At 50.4% G+C, this 14,488-nt stretch overlaps 1 long non-coding RNA gene across 1 annotated transcript; it reads left to right on the plus strand.

Annotated features, from left to right (window-relative positions):
• Positions 1–6: 6 nt before the first annotated feature.
• On the plus strand, positions 7–11,101 carry LOC104859466. The gene is made up of 3 exons (XR_779390.3): positions 7–634; positions 10,411–10,507; positions 10,644–11,101. It is a non-coding gene; the product is annotated as an uncharacterized LOC104859466 (long non-coding RNA).
• The last annotated feature ends 3,387 nt before the right edge of the window (positions 11,102–14,488 follow it).

The following is a 14,488-nucleotide window of genomic DNA, read 5'->3' on the forward strand; positions in this document are numbered from 1 at the left end:
ACCGTTAAAGCCTGGGGCCGCGCCCACCGGAAGCGACTGAACGGCGCGGTCGGCCGGGTACCGGGCGGTCGCTGGGGGACCTTGGAGGCCACGTGGTTCGACTTCCCGTGCGCGGTGCGGGCACTGACGCCCAGAGAGGGTATGGAACTGCCCAAGGTCACACAGCCTTTCGTGCCTTGGCCGGCCCTGCTGCCCTGGGCTCTCCAGCCGACTTCCCCTTCGGGGAGCCCCTCGTTACGTAGAGTAGGGTTAGAGCCCGTCCCTAGTTACCGGGTACTGACGGGATCGAACCGTTTCATCCCTACCCCGCCAGACCTTCCTTATAAGCCACGATCTTGAACCAGAGAAAAATGTGCACAGACAAAAAGGATCGTGGTTTATGGCCTCTTTCAGGCCTCGGCTCTGGAAGAACTCAGGAAAGCCTTTTTATTTGTATCATTTATTTACTTTCGAGACAGGGGCTCACCACGTAGCCCAGGCTGGCCTCGGACTTGGCAGCGATTCTGCAGCGTCAGCGTCCCAAGCGCTGGGATTCGGCGCCACCACGCCCAGAAAAAGCCATTTCTTAATGCCTGTCAAGAAAATCCTGCCTGCAGTTACTTGACTTCCCCTGGAGCAGGTACATGGGCTCCAGGTAAAGAATTCACGGAACTGTTAACGCGTTTCGGCATCGTGCCTGGGTTGAGTGGGTGCCGCGGGTCTGGGCCGTGAGTGGGTAGCTGAGCTTGTGAAATAGGCACCTAGCACGGGCCGCCCTGGGAAAGCCCGGCGGGACATCTGAGTTCGCAGCGGGCAGGGGACTCCAGAGTTACCAAGGGCTCAGCCAGCTACTTTCTACCTTTGGTTCTTAAACGAGGGAGACACGCTGTGTCCGCGCTAGAGAACCTCCTCGCAGTGTGCAGCTAGACGGGAGGGACCCCATTCCTCAGCCATCTTATGACTTTGACAGTTTCGTGCGCCTTAGTCCCTAATCCAAGCCTTCTGCTGTTAACTGCGAGGTTGCTGCCCCCGAATGTAACTGTCAGAGACCAGCAGACCAGGAGAGGGCGTGCGTGCAGATAGATCCTTGTGTTCTTGTGTGGATCACCCACGCTGCTGCTGGTCCGTGTGTCCTCCGCCGCCTTGCTCCTGCTGTCCCGCAGCTTCCTTGGTCACCTCCTCGCCCTTGGCTGGCTCGGGAGCATGCCGGTGGGGGCAAATGGATTTTGTTTTCTCAGGTACTGGGGTTCAAACTCAGAGCCTGGCACGTGCTAGGCAAGCACTAGCCCGGAACTGCGTCCTTTTTATTTATTTTTGGACTGGAGCTCAGACTCAGTACCTTGTGCTTGAGAGGCAGGTGGCGGCACCACGGAGCCGAATCCCCAGCAAGGCAGGCTCTTTCAAGTTGCACAGGCCGGACTTGAACTGCAGTCCTCCTGCCTCAGCCTGCCAGAGTGCCAGGATTATAGATGTGCGCCACCATACCCGGCTGCAAACAGGTTTTAAAAGTAGCTTCAGTGAGAGGCCAAGAAGATTAAAATGGAGCAGCAAAGTTCTACTCATACGTCAGATCCTTACGGTTTCTCCATTGACCTCAGGTTCCTCACGACGGGTTGGGTACTATCAAGAGCTTTCCTACCTGACCCGAGCTCCCGAGTGAGCGACACCAGAGCTTGGGTGTGAGCGCAGACACCAGGAGGGGAGGAGCTTGCTCCCTGGTTCCCCCGTCCTGGGTGTGCATGACTTAGCTTCCTAAAACGTGCGGTGGGCTGACAGCTATGCCTTCCTCAGAGCTTCCAAGAGGTCCTGAGTAGTCCATGCATATTGAGTGCTGGGAACAAAGCCGGGTGTGTTATATGTGCATCGCCTGGGACCCATTTAACGTGTATCTTGTGGGCTGGGGATTAGCTCAGTGGTTTCGGCACCTGCCTCGCATATGCAAAGACCCAAGTTTGATCCCCGGTACCAAAGAATAAATAATAAAAAAAAATATGTGTCTTGTGCTAAACTAGTAGTTCCTGGTCATGGTCTTATTAGGGAAGATAGACTTTAATCAGCTAACTCAGGAGTGTAAAGGGCGTGGTGGCACACACCTGCCCTCCCAGCACTGGGAGGCTGAAGCAGGAGGATTGCTGGGAGTTTGAGGCCGGCCTGGGCCGCACAGTGAGGTCCTGTCTCCAGTTCTGATTTGAAAGAGAAGAGGCCATACTCTGCCGTCAGTGCTGTGTGATCATCTGAAAGCGGCCCAAGCTTTGCGTCAGAGCCGGGAAAATCACTGGCTACATTAGGAAGTCTGTGCCTACACACGATCCCCCCTGGGAAGGTGCATGCTCCTTTCACAGAGCCAAGGGATCCGCAAAAGAGGGGTCCAGTCCTGGCCTCCTGGGCACCAAGCAGGCATAGGGCAAGCGTGAACCCAGAGAGTCACTTGCAGGAGGACAGGACAAACCGCACTGCTGTTTCCTCTCAGCCCTTCGTCCAGAAAAATTGAGGAAAGTGAAAACATGCAACGAAAAGCAGGAAGATTTACTGCACTTTGAACTCCCAGAGCCCAGGACCTTCATGCTGAGCTACCTCGCCAGCCCTTTTTATTTACTTACTTGGGATGGTCTCCGCAGATTGCCCAGGCCGGGTTTGAATTTTCGATTCTCCTGCCTCAGCCTCCAGAGTGCTGGGATTATAGATGTGCACCACCACACCCAGCTTGCAACAGTTTTTGACTGGACTGGAAAAGCCATTGGATTTCAACCCTCCCTGTCTGGGCTTAGCTTGATGCCAGTGCCACTCGGCTGGCTCTTTATCGCTGCCTCAGTTTACTTGGCTCTCCCTGGACTTGTTGCCCCGCTCCGGAGTCTGCTGAGCTGTCCTCTATTTAACTCCTCTACCTGCTCCACTCAAGTCTGAGACGTGGCTCAGTGGCAGAGTGCTTTCCTAGTGTGCCCGAAGGCCTGGGTTTGATTCCGAGCACCACAAAACAGCAAAGACAAAGATACAGCATTCTTCTCGATCCAAGTGTGGTGGCTCACGCCTGTAATCCCAGCACTCAGAGGCAGGAGGATCACTGCAACTTCAAAGCCAGCCTGGGCTACATGGTTCAAGGCCGGCTGGACTGCATAGTGAGACCCTGTCTCCAAAAACCAAAAATAAATAATAAAAAGTTGATCCACATAAATTTCTTAAGAGTCATGAAGGCCTAACTTTGTTTTGCAGTACTGGGGATCAAACCCAGGGCTTTTGTACTGAGCTACACGACTGCTGTGATTACAGGTAGGCGTTAGAACTAATGCCTCAGCTGGGGGCTGAGGGTGTACTCCGTGGAAATGCTGTCCAGCATGTGTGAGGCCCTGGTTTTCATCCCCAGTGCTGACAAAAAAAAAGCTGGGAGTGAATGTAGCTCTGGTCAAGCGTGTGCTCAGCACAGCTGAGGCCCTGGGTTAAATGTCTAGTACAGACACAAGACATGCTGTCCAGTCATCTCATCTTGTAGAAAATACAAATTGCTAAGTACAAGCCTGGAGTGGTGGCGTACAGCTGAAATTCCAGCACTCTGGGAGGCTGAGGCAGGAGTATCACAAGTCTGAACTCAACTTGGGCAATAGTGAGATCCTGTGTCACAAAAATAAAGGAGAAAGTTGAATGTGAAGGGCCTGGTGAGTGCCTGCAATTCTAACTACTCAGGCTGAATCGGGAGGATAACAAGTTTGAGGCCACTCTGAGCAACTGTAGCAAGACTTCCTCAAAATAAAAACTAAACAAGGGAAGAGATGTAGCTCAGGACTCAATCCCCAGTACTGGAAAAAGAAAAGAAAGCGCTGATTGGGATACGGGCTTCAGATTGCTTATTTTGCACATAAACAGTGCACTGGCACCTGAGAAGGAGTCTCAAAAGTGTTGGTCCAGGGATGTAGCTCAGCGGCACAGCACCTGCCCTGAAAACGAGAGGCCCTGAGTTTGATTCATGGTACCAAAAAAACTAAGAAGGTTCACAGATGTAGCTCAGTGGTAGAACACTTGCAGGTGGTTTACCCTCAATGCCAAAAAACAAGTTAAATGCTTTCAGGTGTGGAGATGCTATAATGAATCCAAAATTCAGAAGAACAGGGTGTTGGCACACGCTAAAAGAAAAGAAAGCGCTGATTGGGATACGGGCTTCAGATTGCTTATTTTGCACATAAACAGTGCACTGGCACCTGAGAAGGAGTCTCAAAAGTGTTGGTCCAGGGATGTAGCTCAGCGGCACAGCACCTGCCCTGAAAACGAGAGGCCCTGAGTTTGATTCATGGTACCAAAAAAACTAAGAAGGTTCACAGATGTAGCTCAGTGGTAGAACACTTGCAGGTGGTTTACCCTCAATGCCAAAAAACAAGTTAAATGCTTTCAGGTGTGGAGATGCTATAATGAATCCAAAATTCAGAAGAACAGGGTGTGGTGGCACACGCCTGTAATCCCAGCACTCGGGAGGCTGAGGCAGGAGGATTGCTGTGAGTTTGAGACCAGCCTGGGCTACACAGTTCCAGGTCAGTCTCAACTACATAGTGAGACCCTGTCTCAAAAAACAACAACAAAAAAAATCGTAAAGGAGCTTTGGAGCCGGCCGTGGTGGTGTACACCTGTGATCCAACACTCAGGATACTGAGGCAGGAATCTCCCCATGATTCCAGGCCATCCTGGGCTACATAGACCCTGTCTCAGAAAAACAACAAAAAATCTCAGGCACAGCCTGGACAATATGATGAGTTAGCAAGACCTTGTCTCCGAGTTAAAGAAACAAAAGGCTTACTGCAAAGTGTAGCTCGCGAAAGGTCCTGTGTCCTATCCCCAATATAAAAAAGAAGCACAAGGACCTGAGTTTGATCCCCGGTACCAAAAAATCTACATATACCAGGGATGCATCATCAGCTTTGTCATCAGTGGCGCGAGATGGCCAAGGCCTGTCACCTGCGGGAGGACAGGCTTGTCTGGGTCCGCAGCTTCGGCCCCAGGCTGGCTGGCCCCGAGGCAGAAACTGCAGGCGAGAACAGCTGCTCCAGGCCTGGTGTCCGGAAACGAGGGAGGCGCCGGTGACAGGAAGAGAAGACCCTTCCCAGTGACACCCTGCGACCGTCCTCTGCCCTTTCCCTCCCAGCAGTGCTTGGTCCCTGCGTCTTCCAGTCACTTTCCTAATACGGGGAGGGGGTTCAGTCCTAAAGCACAACATCGTGTCCCCAGCCCCCAAAGGTTCCTGTCAGTCTCATCCGGGAAAGTACATTGAGTCCATCTCGAAGAGTCGCCAAAGTCTTAATAGTTCCGAGCACTGCTGAAAAATTTAATGTCTTCAGAGGTTCAAGGCACACAGCTGTGAGCTTCTATAAAAGTCAGACAGTTAAATACTTCCAACATTGAATGTTGACACGGAACAGATATTTCTGATCAAAAAGGGAGACGGGCAACCCACTTTCCTGTCCCCCTTCTGTTTCTCTTAGAAGCTTGCTTTCCCTCAATAAATTTTTCCTACTCTTAGCTTCCGTTGGTCCTAGAATTCCTTCTTCCGGTTACCTAGCAGGTTTGGGAGTTACATCTGTTCCCTCTGTGTCATTTTGGAGCTCTTCCACTGAGGTTACTGGATGGAGACAAAGCTTCCAGAATGTTTGGAGACCAAAACTAGAAAGATAACTGGGCTATGAGGACAGCCAGTATTTTGGCCCTGGCCCCTCAAGGTCTACAAGATCCAGGAGACAAGGAACCTTTCCTGCAGGATCCTACATTTTGTTTGTTTGTTTTGCTTGAGACTAACCTGGAACTCACTGTGTAGCCCAGGCTGATATTGAACTCACAACGATCCTCCTGCCTCAGCCTCCCCAGTGCTGGGATTACAGGTGTGAGCCACCACACCCAGCTTGGCCCATGCATTCATAACTGTTTCTTTGCCTTTGTCTCCTCCAGACTTAAAAAGCTATTCAGCTACCAAGATGACAATGCCAGGCACCTACCAAAGGCCTAAGATAGTCCCTCTATAGAATAACTCTACCTGCTGATCATAACGATGACCCTCTAAAGGTGGAAGTAGCCAGACCTGTCTTTGCCCTTTGCCCCATAGCAGGATAAATACCAGGATTGACATTTAACTGGGTGTGGTGGCGCATGCCTGTAATCCCAGCACTTGGGAGGCTGAGGCAGGAGAACTGCTGTGAGGTCCAGTCTCAACTACATAGTGAGACCCTGTCTGAAAAAACAGACATTCTAAATAGGTTTCAATCACCTGGATAGGGAACCAAGATTTTTAGCCCAGCCTTTCCAGGAAATATCCCTGCCCCACCCTTGTATGCTTGCTATGTGACTTGTTCCCCCATTTGAGCCCCATTTGATCAATATTACCTGGGTGACTGTACTTGTAATCTTATTGGTTGGTCATGGTTTTGCCCCACCTCATGCCCACCTTGTAATTTTCTATTGGGTCTTACAGTTTTGTCCCACTTTGTACCTGCCTCACCACATGGGTTTGCTGTATAAAACAACTTTGAGATGGGAGGCTGAGGCAGGAGGATCGTTGTGAGTTCGAGATCAGCCTGGGCTACATAGTGAGTCCCAGGTCAGACTCAACTACACAGTGAGACCCTGTCTCAAAAAACCAAAAACAAGCAAAATAAACACATTTGAGAATTTGAGAAGTGGGGTGGGCGGGCAGTCTACTTTCTGGTCCCCCTTCTGTCTCTCTTAGAACCTTTCCTTCCCTAAATTTTTCCTACTCTTGCTGAGCATGGTGACACACTCCTGTAATCTCAGCACTCGGGAGGCTGAGGCAGGAGGATTGCTATGAGTTCAAGACCAGCCTGGGCTACATAGTGAGTTCCAGGTCAGTCTCGACTACATACTGAGACCCTGTCTCAAAATATAAAACAAATTTTCCTACTCTTAAAAAAAAAAATCCAGGCCAGGTGGTGGTGGTTGGTTTGTTTTTTTGGTACCAGGGATCGAACTCAGGTCCTTGCACTTTTGAAGCAGGCAGTGGAACCACTGAGCTAAACCCCATCGCCCCTGGCCAGGTGTTGTAGAGTGTGCCTGTAATCCCAGTTGTTGGGAGGCTGAGGCAGGAGGATTGCTGTGAGTTCGAGGCCAATCTCAGCTATACGATTCAAGATCAGTCTGAACTGCATAGCAAGACCCTTAAAAAAAAAAAAAAAATTAAAAAAAAAAAAAAAAAAAAAAAAAAAAAAAAAAAAAGCCTGACAGTGGGCAAACATTACATCTTGTAGTCTTCTATCCAGCCCCAGGAACAAGTTGTGAAGTATGAATTCAAGGGGTTGGGGATTTAGCTCAGTGGCACCACACCTGCTTCACAAGTGCAAGGTCCTGAGTTCAAACTCTGGCACCAAAGAAAGAAAAAAATGAGCTTCAGAGGACTTGACAGCCTCACGCTATGCACCGCAGCTTGCGCCCCTCCTGGCTCCTCCCCTGGGATGCCTCTGCCAGCTGCCTGCGGTTTTCCTCAGCACGTGTCCCACAGGCCTGGCGTCTTAACTTCTGGGTCTTCACTGCACTGTGGCTTCACTCACAGCTTCATGCGTTGCTGTCTCTCACCCCTGGCCTCTGGCGGAAGCCTCCACAGCCCCACAACTCTTGCACCCTGCATGCCTGACAACCAGAGCCACATGGATGGTGCTGCCAGAGAAAGCAGCAGTGGGGTCCCCTCGGGCCGTGGCTGCAGCAGCTTTTACTTGCCTGGATGGCTGAACTCCAGGGCACTTTCTGGGTGGTCCTGCAATAGCTGGTCTCCCTGGTGCTCTCCTCTCAAAGCTTACATTTTTTCTGCCTCTGAGCTCCTGATGGGTGGGGTCTCCTGATTCCTGAGATGCCTTCGAGCTACCTTTCCTATTAACCCAATGCAAAACACTTGGCCTTTTTTTTTTTTTTTCTTGTTTTTTTGAGACAGGGACTCACTATGTAATAAGACTGACCTGGAACTCACTGTGTAGCTCAGGCTGGTCTTAAACTCACAGTGATCCTCCTGCCTCAGCCTCCCGAGTGCTGGGATTACAGTCAGGCACCACCACACTGGCTAGGCCTCTTTTAAACTCTAATGCTTTTAGCAGTCACTCTCCATGGCCTCAACTTCCCAGGCAAATCCCTTCTTACTAAGCTGCAAATTTTCATCTGCTACCTTCAATTTGGCTCTTGTTTTGTTGAGCCAGGGTTTTGCTGTGTGGTTTAGGCTGGCCGCAAACTCACTCTAACCCAGGCTAACTCATGGCCATTCCTGCCTCAGCCTCCTGATCAACTTGGCTTTTTGCTCCCACTTCCCACTATACATGTGGCAGTACCTATGCCACAGCCTGAACGTTGGGCTGCCTGGAAATTCTCTCCACTAGTTTAAGTCGGCCATCTTTAATTCAGCCTCCCATCCCAGTGTTGTGGCGCACACCTATAATCTCAGCCCTTGGAAGGCTGAGGCAGGAGGATCGCTGCAAGTTTGAGGCCAGCCTGGGCTGCATCGTGAACTTGAGGCCACTCTGCACTGCACAGTGATACCCTATCTAAAAACAAAAAACTACATTGAGCCTCTCACAAAGTCTTAGGACATGGGGGCAATGTGGGTACGTTCCTTGACAGGCTGTAACACACAGGGCTTCTTGCGTGTTTCCAGTACAGTCATCATTCCCATCTGAAACCTCCTGAGCCTGACCTTCACCGCCTGCATTCCTGTCTGCATCGTGGTCTTCTGAGACTTGACCAGAATCTCTTATCCGCCTCAGTGTACAGCCGTGGCATCTCCAGACCTTTCCAAACTCGTCCCACACCTGTACTCCAAAGGCTTCAGAACCACACGGTCAGCTAGAGCCACACCAGCCACGCACCTGTAGACAGTGTCCTTATCCGTCACCACCACCTCACCATCCCAGGACTTGACTACCACAGTTTAAAGGAGGCGAAATCTATTTTAGCTCACAATTTCAGTCCATAGTTTGCCAGCTCCAAGGCAGAAACTGTGGCAGAAGGGCAGGGTGGAGCAGAGGTGCTCGTGGCCTGGCAGCCAGGAAGTAGAGAAGGGAGAATCCAGTCACAAGACACTTTCCCAGGGCTTGCCCCAGCCCCCACCTGCTCTGACCTTGAGTGCCTCATCCCCGGGCCACGTTCAGCCTCCCCATGACCTAAGCACCTTTCAAACACACGAGACTTGAGGATTATTTTAGACCTAATCATAACAAGGTAATACAACAGACTTTTGAGATGGCGGTTTCGCTAAATTGCCCAGGCTGGGCTTGAACCTGGGATCCTCCTGCCTCAGCCTCCCAGAGTGCCAGAATTACAGGTTTGTGCCATCACACCTGGCTAAAATATCTTAAAAGTACCCTATTATCTTTAGCCAAAAAGTTGGAAAAATTAAGGAAATATCCTTTAACCTCCTTTCAAATTGGAAAATAGGCTTGAAAGGATTTTTAAAAGGTAGTAGTGGTCCAGTTTGCTGAGTGTGGTAGCACACACCTGTAATCCCAGCAATTCTCGAGGCTGAGGCAGGAGGATTGCTGAGTTGGAGACCAGCCTGGGCTACACAGTGAGTTTCAGGGCCAGCCTGAACAGCATAGTGAGACCCTGTCTCAAAAAAAAAAAAAAAAGTAGTGCCCAGTTACTGGGCCAGGGATATAGCTCAGTGGTTCTGCCACCTGCCTCACAAGCACAAGGTCCTGAATCCGATACTTGGTACACCCCCCAAAAAAAGAATAGTTACAGAGAGAACAAAGGAAAGTTAAAGGGCAGTAGTCCTAGAGGAATGATTCAAGAAATCACCCTACTGTAGGCAGCTGAATTAGAGATATTATAGGCTGACAGGGCTGGGCCCTTGACGTCAGCGCAGGAGGTAAGAATGGTAACTGGCCGAGGCACATTCCCTGAAGGTGCGGCGACTCAATCAACAAACTCCCCTAGAGGTCGATTTTCTAAATAGGTATCCGTCACCTTGCTCGGGGACCCAAACCTCCCTGGCCCATTTCTTCCCAGAAAGTCCTGTGTTCCACACACGCTTGCTGTGTGACTCGCTTCCCCATGGGGTCCCCGTTTAATCAGTATTACCCGGTGACTCCTCTCAGAATCATATTGGTTGGCCATGGTTTTGTGCCCCACACCTTGTCTTGGTCTATAAAACTCCCTTGAGAAGGGGGGCTCTAGGGCAACCCACTTTCCGGCCCCCTTCTGTCTTAGAAGTTATCTTTCTCTCAATAAATACTTCCTACTGCTCGGGAGAGACAGACTTGCTCTGTAGTTCGGGCTGGTTTTGAACTCACTGTGCAGCCTAGGTGGTCCTCTTGCCTCGGCCTCCCAAGTGGTAGGATTAATACCTCCTACTCCTAACCTCCATGGTTCCTAGAACTCATTCTTCAGTTTTAGAGAGCAGGAACTTGGCATATCGGACATCTAGCAGATTGGGAGTGAGAAGATTCCCCTTTCTATTATTTGCAGGTCCATATATCACCCTGTATCGTACACCTCCTATCGATCCCAGACTCCCACTGGCCCAGTCTCCTGAGTGGAGGCTGCACACCCCTGCAGAGAGAAAGTGAGTTTCACCCCAAGGCCCAGCCTTCCGAACGGCCTGGTGCCTGTCATGCCCAGGCTGGACGTCAGTGGAGAGGGGCTGCCGGATTGTTGATGAGGCCACATTGCAAACTCGCTCTGTGCATCTTCATCCCAAGGCTCACCCTTCCTACCCCGTGGCCCTTCGCAGACCCTGACTGGAGCAGCTGCTACATCAAAACAAGAAAATAAAGCAAGAAACCAAGAGGTGTGCTGTGCGCTCCATTCAACATGGATGAGAAGTGAAGAAACTGACTGAGGGCTGGGTCACCGCTCAGTGTGGACCTGGGTTCGATCTCCAGTGCTAGGGGGAAAAAAAAAACAACCCTGAAAAAGAAACAAAACATAACCATAGCAGACTAAACTGCTCAGCTGTGAATAACAGGTACAGAGACATAACTGCAGACAGAATAAGCTGGTTTCCACCAACCCCAGCACGTATGGTCCATCTCCCTGTATCTCCAATGACTGCTTTCCAGATGCCTGGTGGCCTCAGTTATCCTGGCTTGCTGTTGGTTAAATAGGAATTGTGTGAATGAAATCCAGTTAGTAAGTCAATACATTAAATAAATTCATTAAATATTGAATTAAATTATCAATGTAACCCATTCATGGTGAGTGATTGTGCATGCCTGTAGTAGTAGCAGTTAATAGGGAGGCTGAGGCAGGAGGATCACTTGAACCCCCAAGTTTAAGTCTACCCTAGTCAATATAGCCGGACCTTTTTTTTTTTGTACCAGGGTTCGAACTCAGGCCTTGTGGTTGCAAGGCAGGCAGAGGCACCACTGAGCTAAATCCCTGGCCCTCAGACCCTTTTTTTTTTTTTTTTTTTTTCCAGTAAGTTAGGGGCCAGGGATTTAGCTCAGTGGTTCCAGTGCCTGCCTCACAAGCGCAAGAGCCCAAGTTCAATCCCTGGTACCAAAAGTAAATAAATTAATAATTAATTAATTAAATAAAGTGAGTTAGCACACACCTATCTATAAACCCTGGCCAGTGCTCTGGGGGTTGAGGCGGCAGCACTGCATGTTCAAGCTTAGTCTAGGAAAAGTAGCAACTTAGCAAGATCCTGTGTCAAATAGTTTTTAAAGGATTGGGAATGTAGCTCAGTGTGAAGGCCCTGGGTTCAATCACCAGTATGCTAAGTACATACATACAATTGCTGTACTTGGGAGAGCTGGGGGTGTAGCTCAGTGGTGGAGCGCCCCTAGTTGTGATCCTCAGTACTGCAAAAGATAAATACGTTTAAAAAATTGATCTAAGCAAAACAACTGTGGTCCAAACCAAATACACACACATGCACATACTTTTTTAAGAGAACTAAATACCTGAAAAAGATTGGAGTATTAAACTTGTTTTTCTTTTGGTACTTGGGATTGAACTGTGGACCTTGTGCTTGCAAGGCAGGTGGCAGAACCACTGATTTAAATCCCTGGCCCCTAAACTTTTGTTCTAGTAATTTGAGAGCTTTTCACTTATCCTAAATAATATATCATAGTTTATACCCAACTTTCATCCCATAGTTTAGTTGTGTACTTTTTTTTTTTTTTTTTTTTTTTTGGTACCAGGGATCAAGCTCAGGCCCTTGCACTTGCGAAGCAGATGGCGGAACCACTGAGCCAAATCCCCAGCCCGATTTTTCTCTCTTTTTTTTTTTTGGTTTTTGAGACAGGGTTTCACTGTGTAGTTGAGACTGACCTGGAACTCTATGTAGCCCAGGCTAGTCTCGAACTCACAGTGAAGTGATCCTCCTGCCTCAGCCTCCCAGTGCTGAGATTACAGGCGTGCCTCCCCTCTCGGATTTTTTTTTTTTTTTTTTTTTTTGAGACAGAGTCTGTCTATCCAGGCTAACCTTGAACTGGAAACAATCCTTCTGCCTCAAAGCGCCAGGATTGCAGGTGTGTGCCCCCACACCTCTCTAGCTTCAAGAGATTTGAATCCAGGCTGACCCTTAACACATTACCCTGGACATTTTCACTGGTTTTGTGTTCTTTTTCCCCATTGGACCACAAATAACCAAAGACGGGCTTTCGCTCTTTCATCTGTAAGGTTGGGGCACAGAGTTTGGCTTTCTTTCTTCATTTCTTTTGCTTTTTTAAATCTAAGATTTACTGAGTCACTGCAGAACCTGCAGTTGAAGGTCCTGGTAGAGCGTTTTGGTCCGTTTCGCACACGGTCTCGCTGCCTGCACTGAGGGTGCTGTTCGGACCTGGGCTCTTCCCCTTGCTGCTTTGCAGGAAGGACCTGAGTTCCAGAGCTCCCCGCACCAGGGTCACAGAAGTGAGCACAGTGTCTGTCATCCAGGTCTCCTCAACGTCCAGCACTTTTTATTTTCCTTTTTTGTTTTCCTTGAGACAGGATCTCACTATGTAGCCCCAGCTGACCTTGAACTCGCAGTCCTCCTGCCTCAGCCTCCTGAGTGCTGGGACGACAGGGACACTTAAAGCTACCCCCGTGTCAGGCCCTCCCAGGGCTCAGTGCACCTGTGGGACCCTCTGTTACAGGGCCAGGCCTGAGGGATGCGCCACACTCTGAATTGAACTGAGTCCTTTATTCTGACAGCCGGTGGGCCACCGAGAATGGCTCAGGCCAGAAAAGTCCTCGACAAAGGAAAGGCACTTTGCAGGGTCCTTTTAAAGGCTCTTCCATTCTGGAGGGCTCAGGGAGAAGGGGGCACAAGCGGAATTTCACTGGCGCAGAAGTTCGCTAAGACAGCATGGGTTGGGCAGTTTCACACAGTTCAACTGAAACAAATTACGCTGTTTGAAAGGCAGCGAAGGTAACATCCACGGTTCTGTCAGGAGCAAGAGGCAGCCATTGGGAGTCACTGGACGTCACACACGCGCAGTCAGGCAGGCTAGCACCCCTCCTTCCCGTGGCGCTCAGCAGCCTTTTCCTGGGAAGGAATCATCGGACACCGGATTTGCTGGGGCTGCGGCTGCGGCTGGTTTGCCTCAGGGAGCCAAAGGAGGAGCAGGCACACGCTTGCCACTGAGGCTTCGTCCCCTGCAGGCTTGGGCTAGCGTGGCATTGGGGACAGCAGGTCGGAGCCCAGTACAGAGCTTCACACGGCAGGGCCTCGGTGATCCCAGCTATTCAGGAGGCTGAGGCGGGAGGATCGCAAGATCCAGTCCAGCCTGCGCAATTTAGTGAGACTCTGACTCAAACAAAAAGAAAGGGCCAGGGGTTGAGATCAGTAGTGCCCCACCTGCCTGGCAAGTGCAAGGTCCTGAGTTTGATGGGGGGGTGGCTGAGAGGGGTTATTGTTACTCTGACTGAGCCAAGGAATGGAGAAGATACTGGGGAAAGCCAGGTGTGGTGGCGCAATCCCAGCACTTGGGAGGCTGAGGCAGGAGGACTGCAGAGGGTTTGCAGCCAGGCCAGGGTGTAAGAGGAGGAAGGAAAATGAGATGAGAGGGCAGTGGGACATGGGGGACTGGTGGCCAGGTGTGGACTGAGGTGCAGGGTACCCACAGGAGGGGCTGTGGGGGACCTGGGGACCTGAGGGGCTTCCGTGGAGGAGGCTTCCGTGGGGACCCAGGGTGGCCTAATGGGGGGCGCCAGGCAGAGGTGGGGTCAGCACGGGGTGTTCTATGGCGCAATTCACCACCCTTCTCTCGGCCCCCACACAGTGGCACCCGCCTCTGCTGAGGCCGCTTCCAGGCAGCAGCTCTGCCCCCTCAAAAAGTTGTGAATGAATAAGGGTTAGTGATGTGACCTTATACAAACGGTGCATTGTTACAGTGCGGCTGACAAGGAAAACTGCATTTAGCCAGGCGTGATGGCACACACCTGGGGAGGCTGAGGCAGGAAGATCGCTGTGGTTTTGAGAGCAGCATAGGTAGTTCAGCAAGACTGTCTCAAAATTAAAAAGAGCTGGAGATGTAGCTCAGTGGAAAGGCCCTAGGCTCAATCTCCAGTACCACAAAAGCAAAACACAAACACGTATAACAGTTTTCCTCCACAC

The sequence above is a fragment of the Fukomys damarensis genome, unplaced genomic scaffold (genome assembly GCF_012274545.1).
Source record: "Fukomys damarensis isolate Sample0158 unplaced genomic scaffold, DMR_v1.0_HiC HiC_scaffold_13, whole genome shotgun sequence".
In the NCBI taxonomy this organism is placed as follows: Eukaryota; Metazoa; Chordata; class Mammalia; order Rodentia; family Bathyergidae; genus Fukomys; species Fukomys damarensis.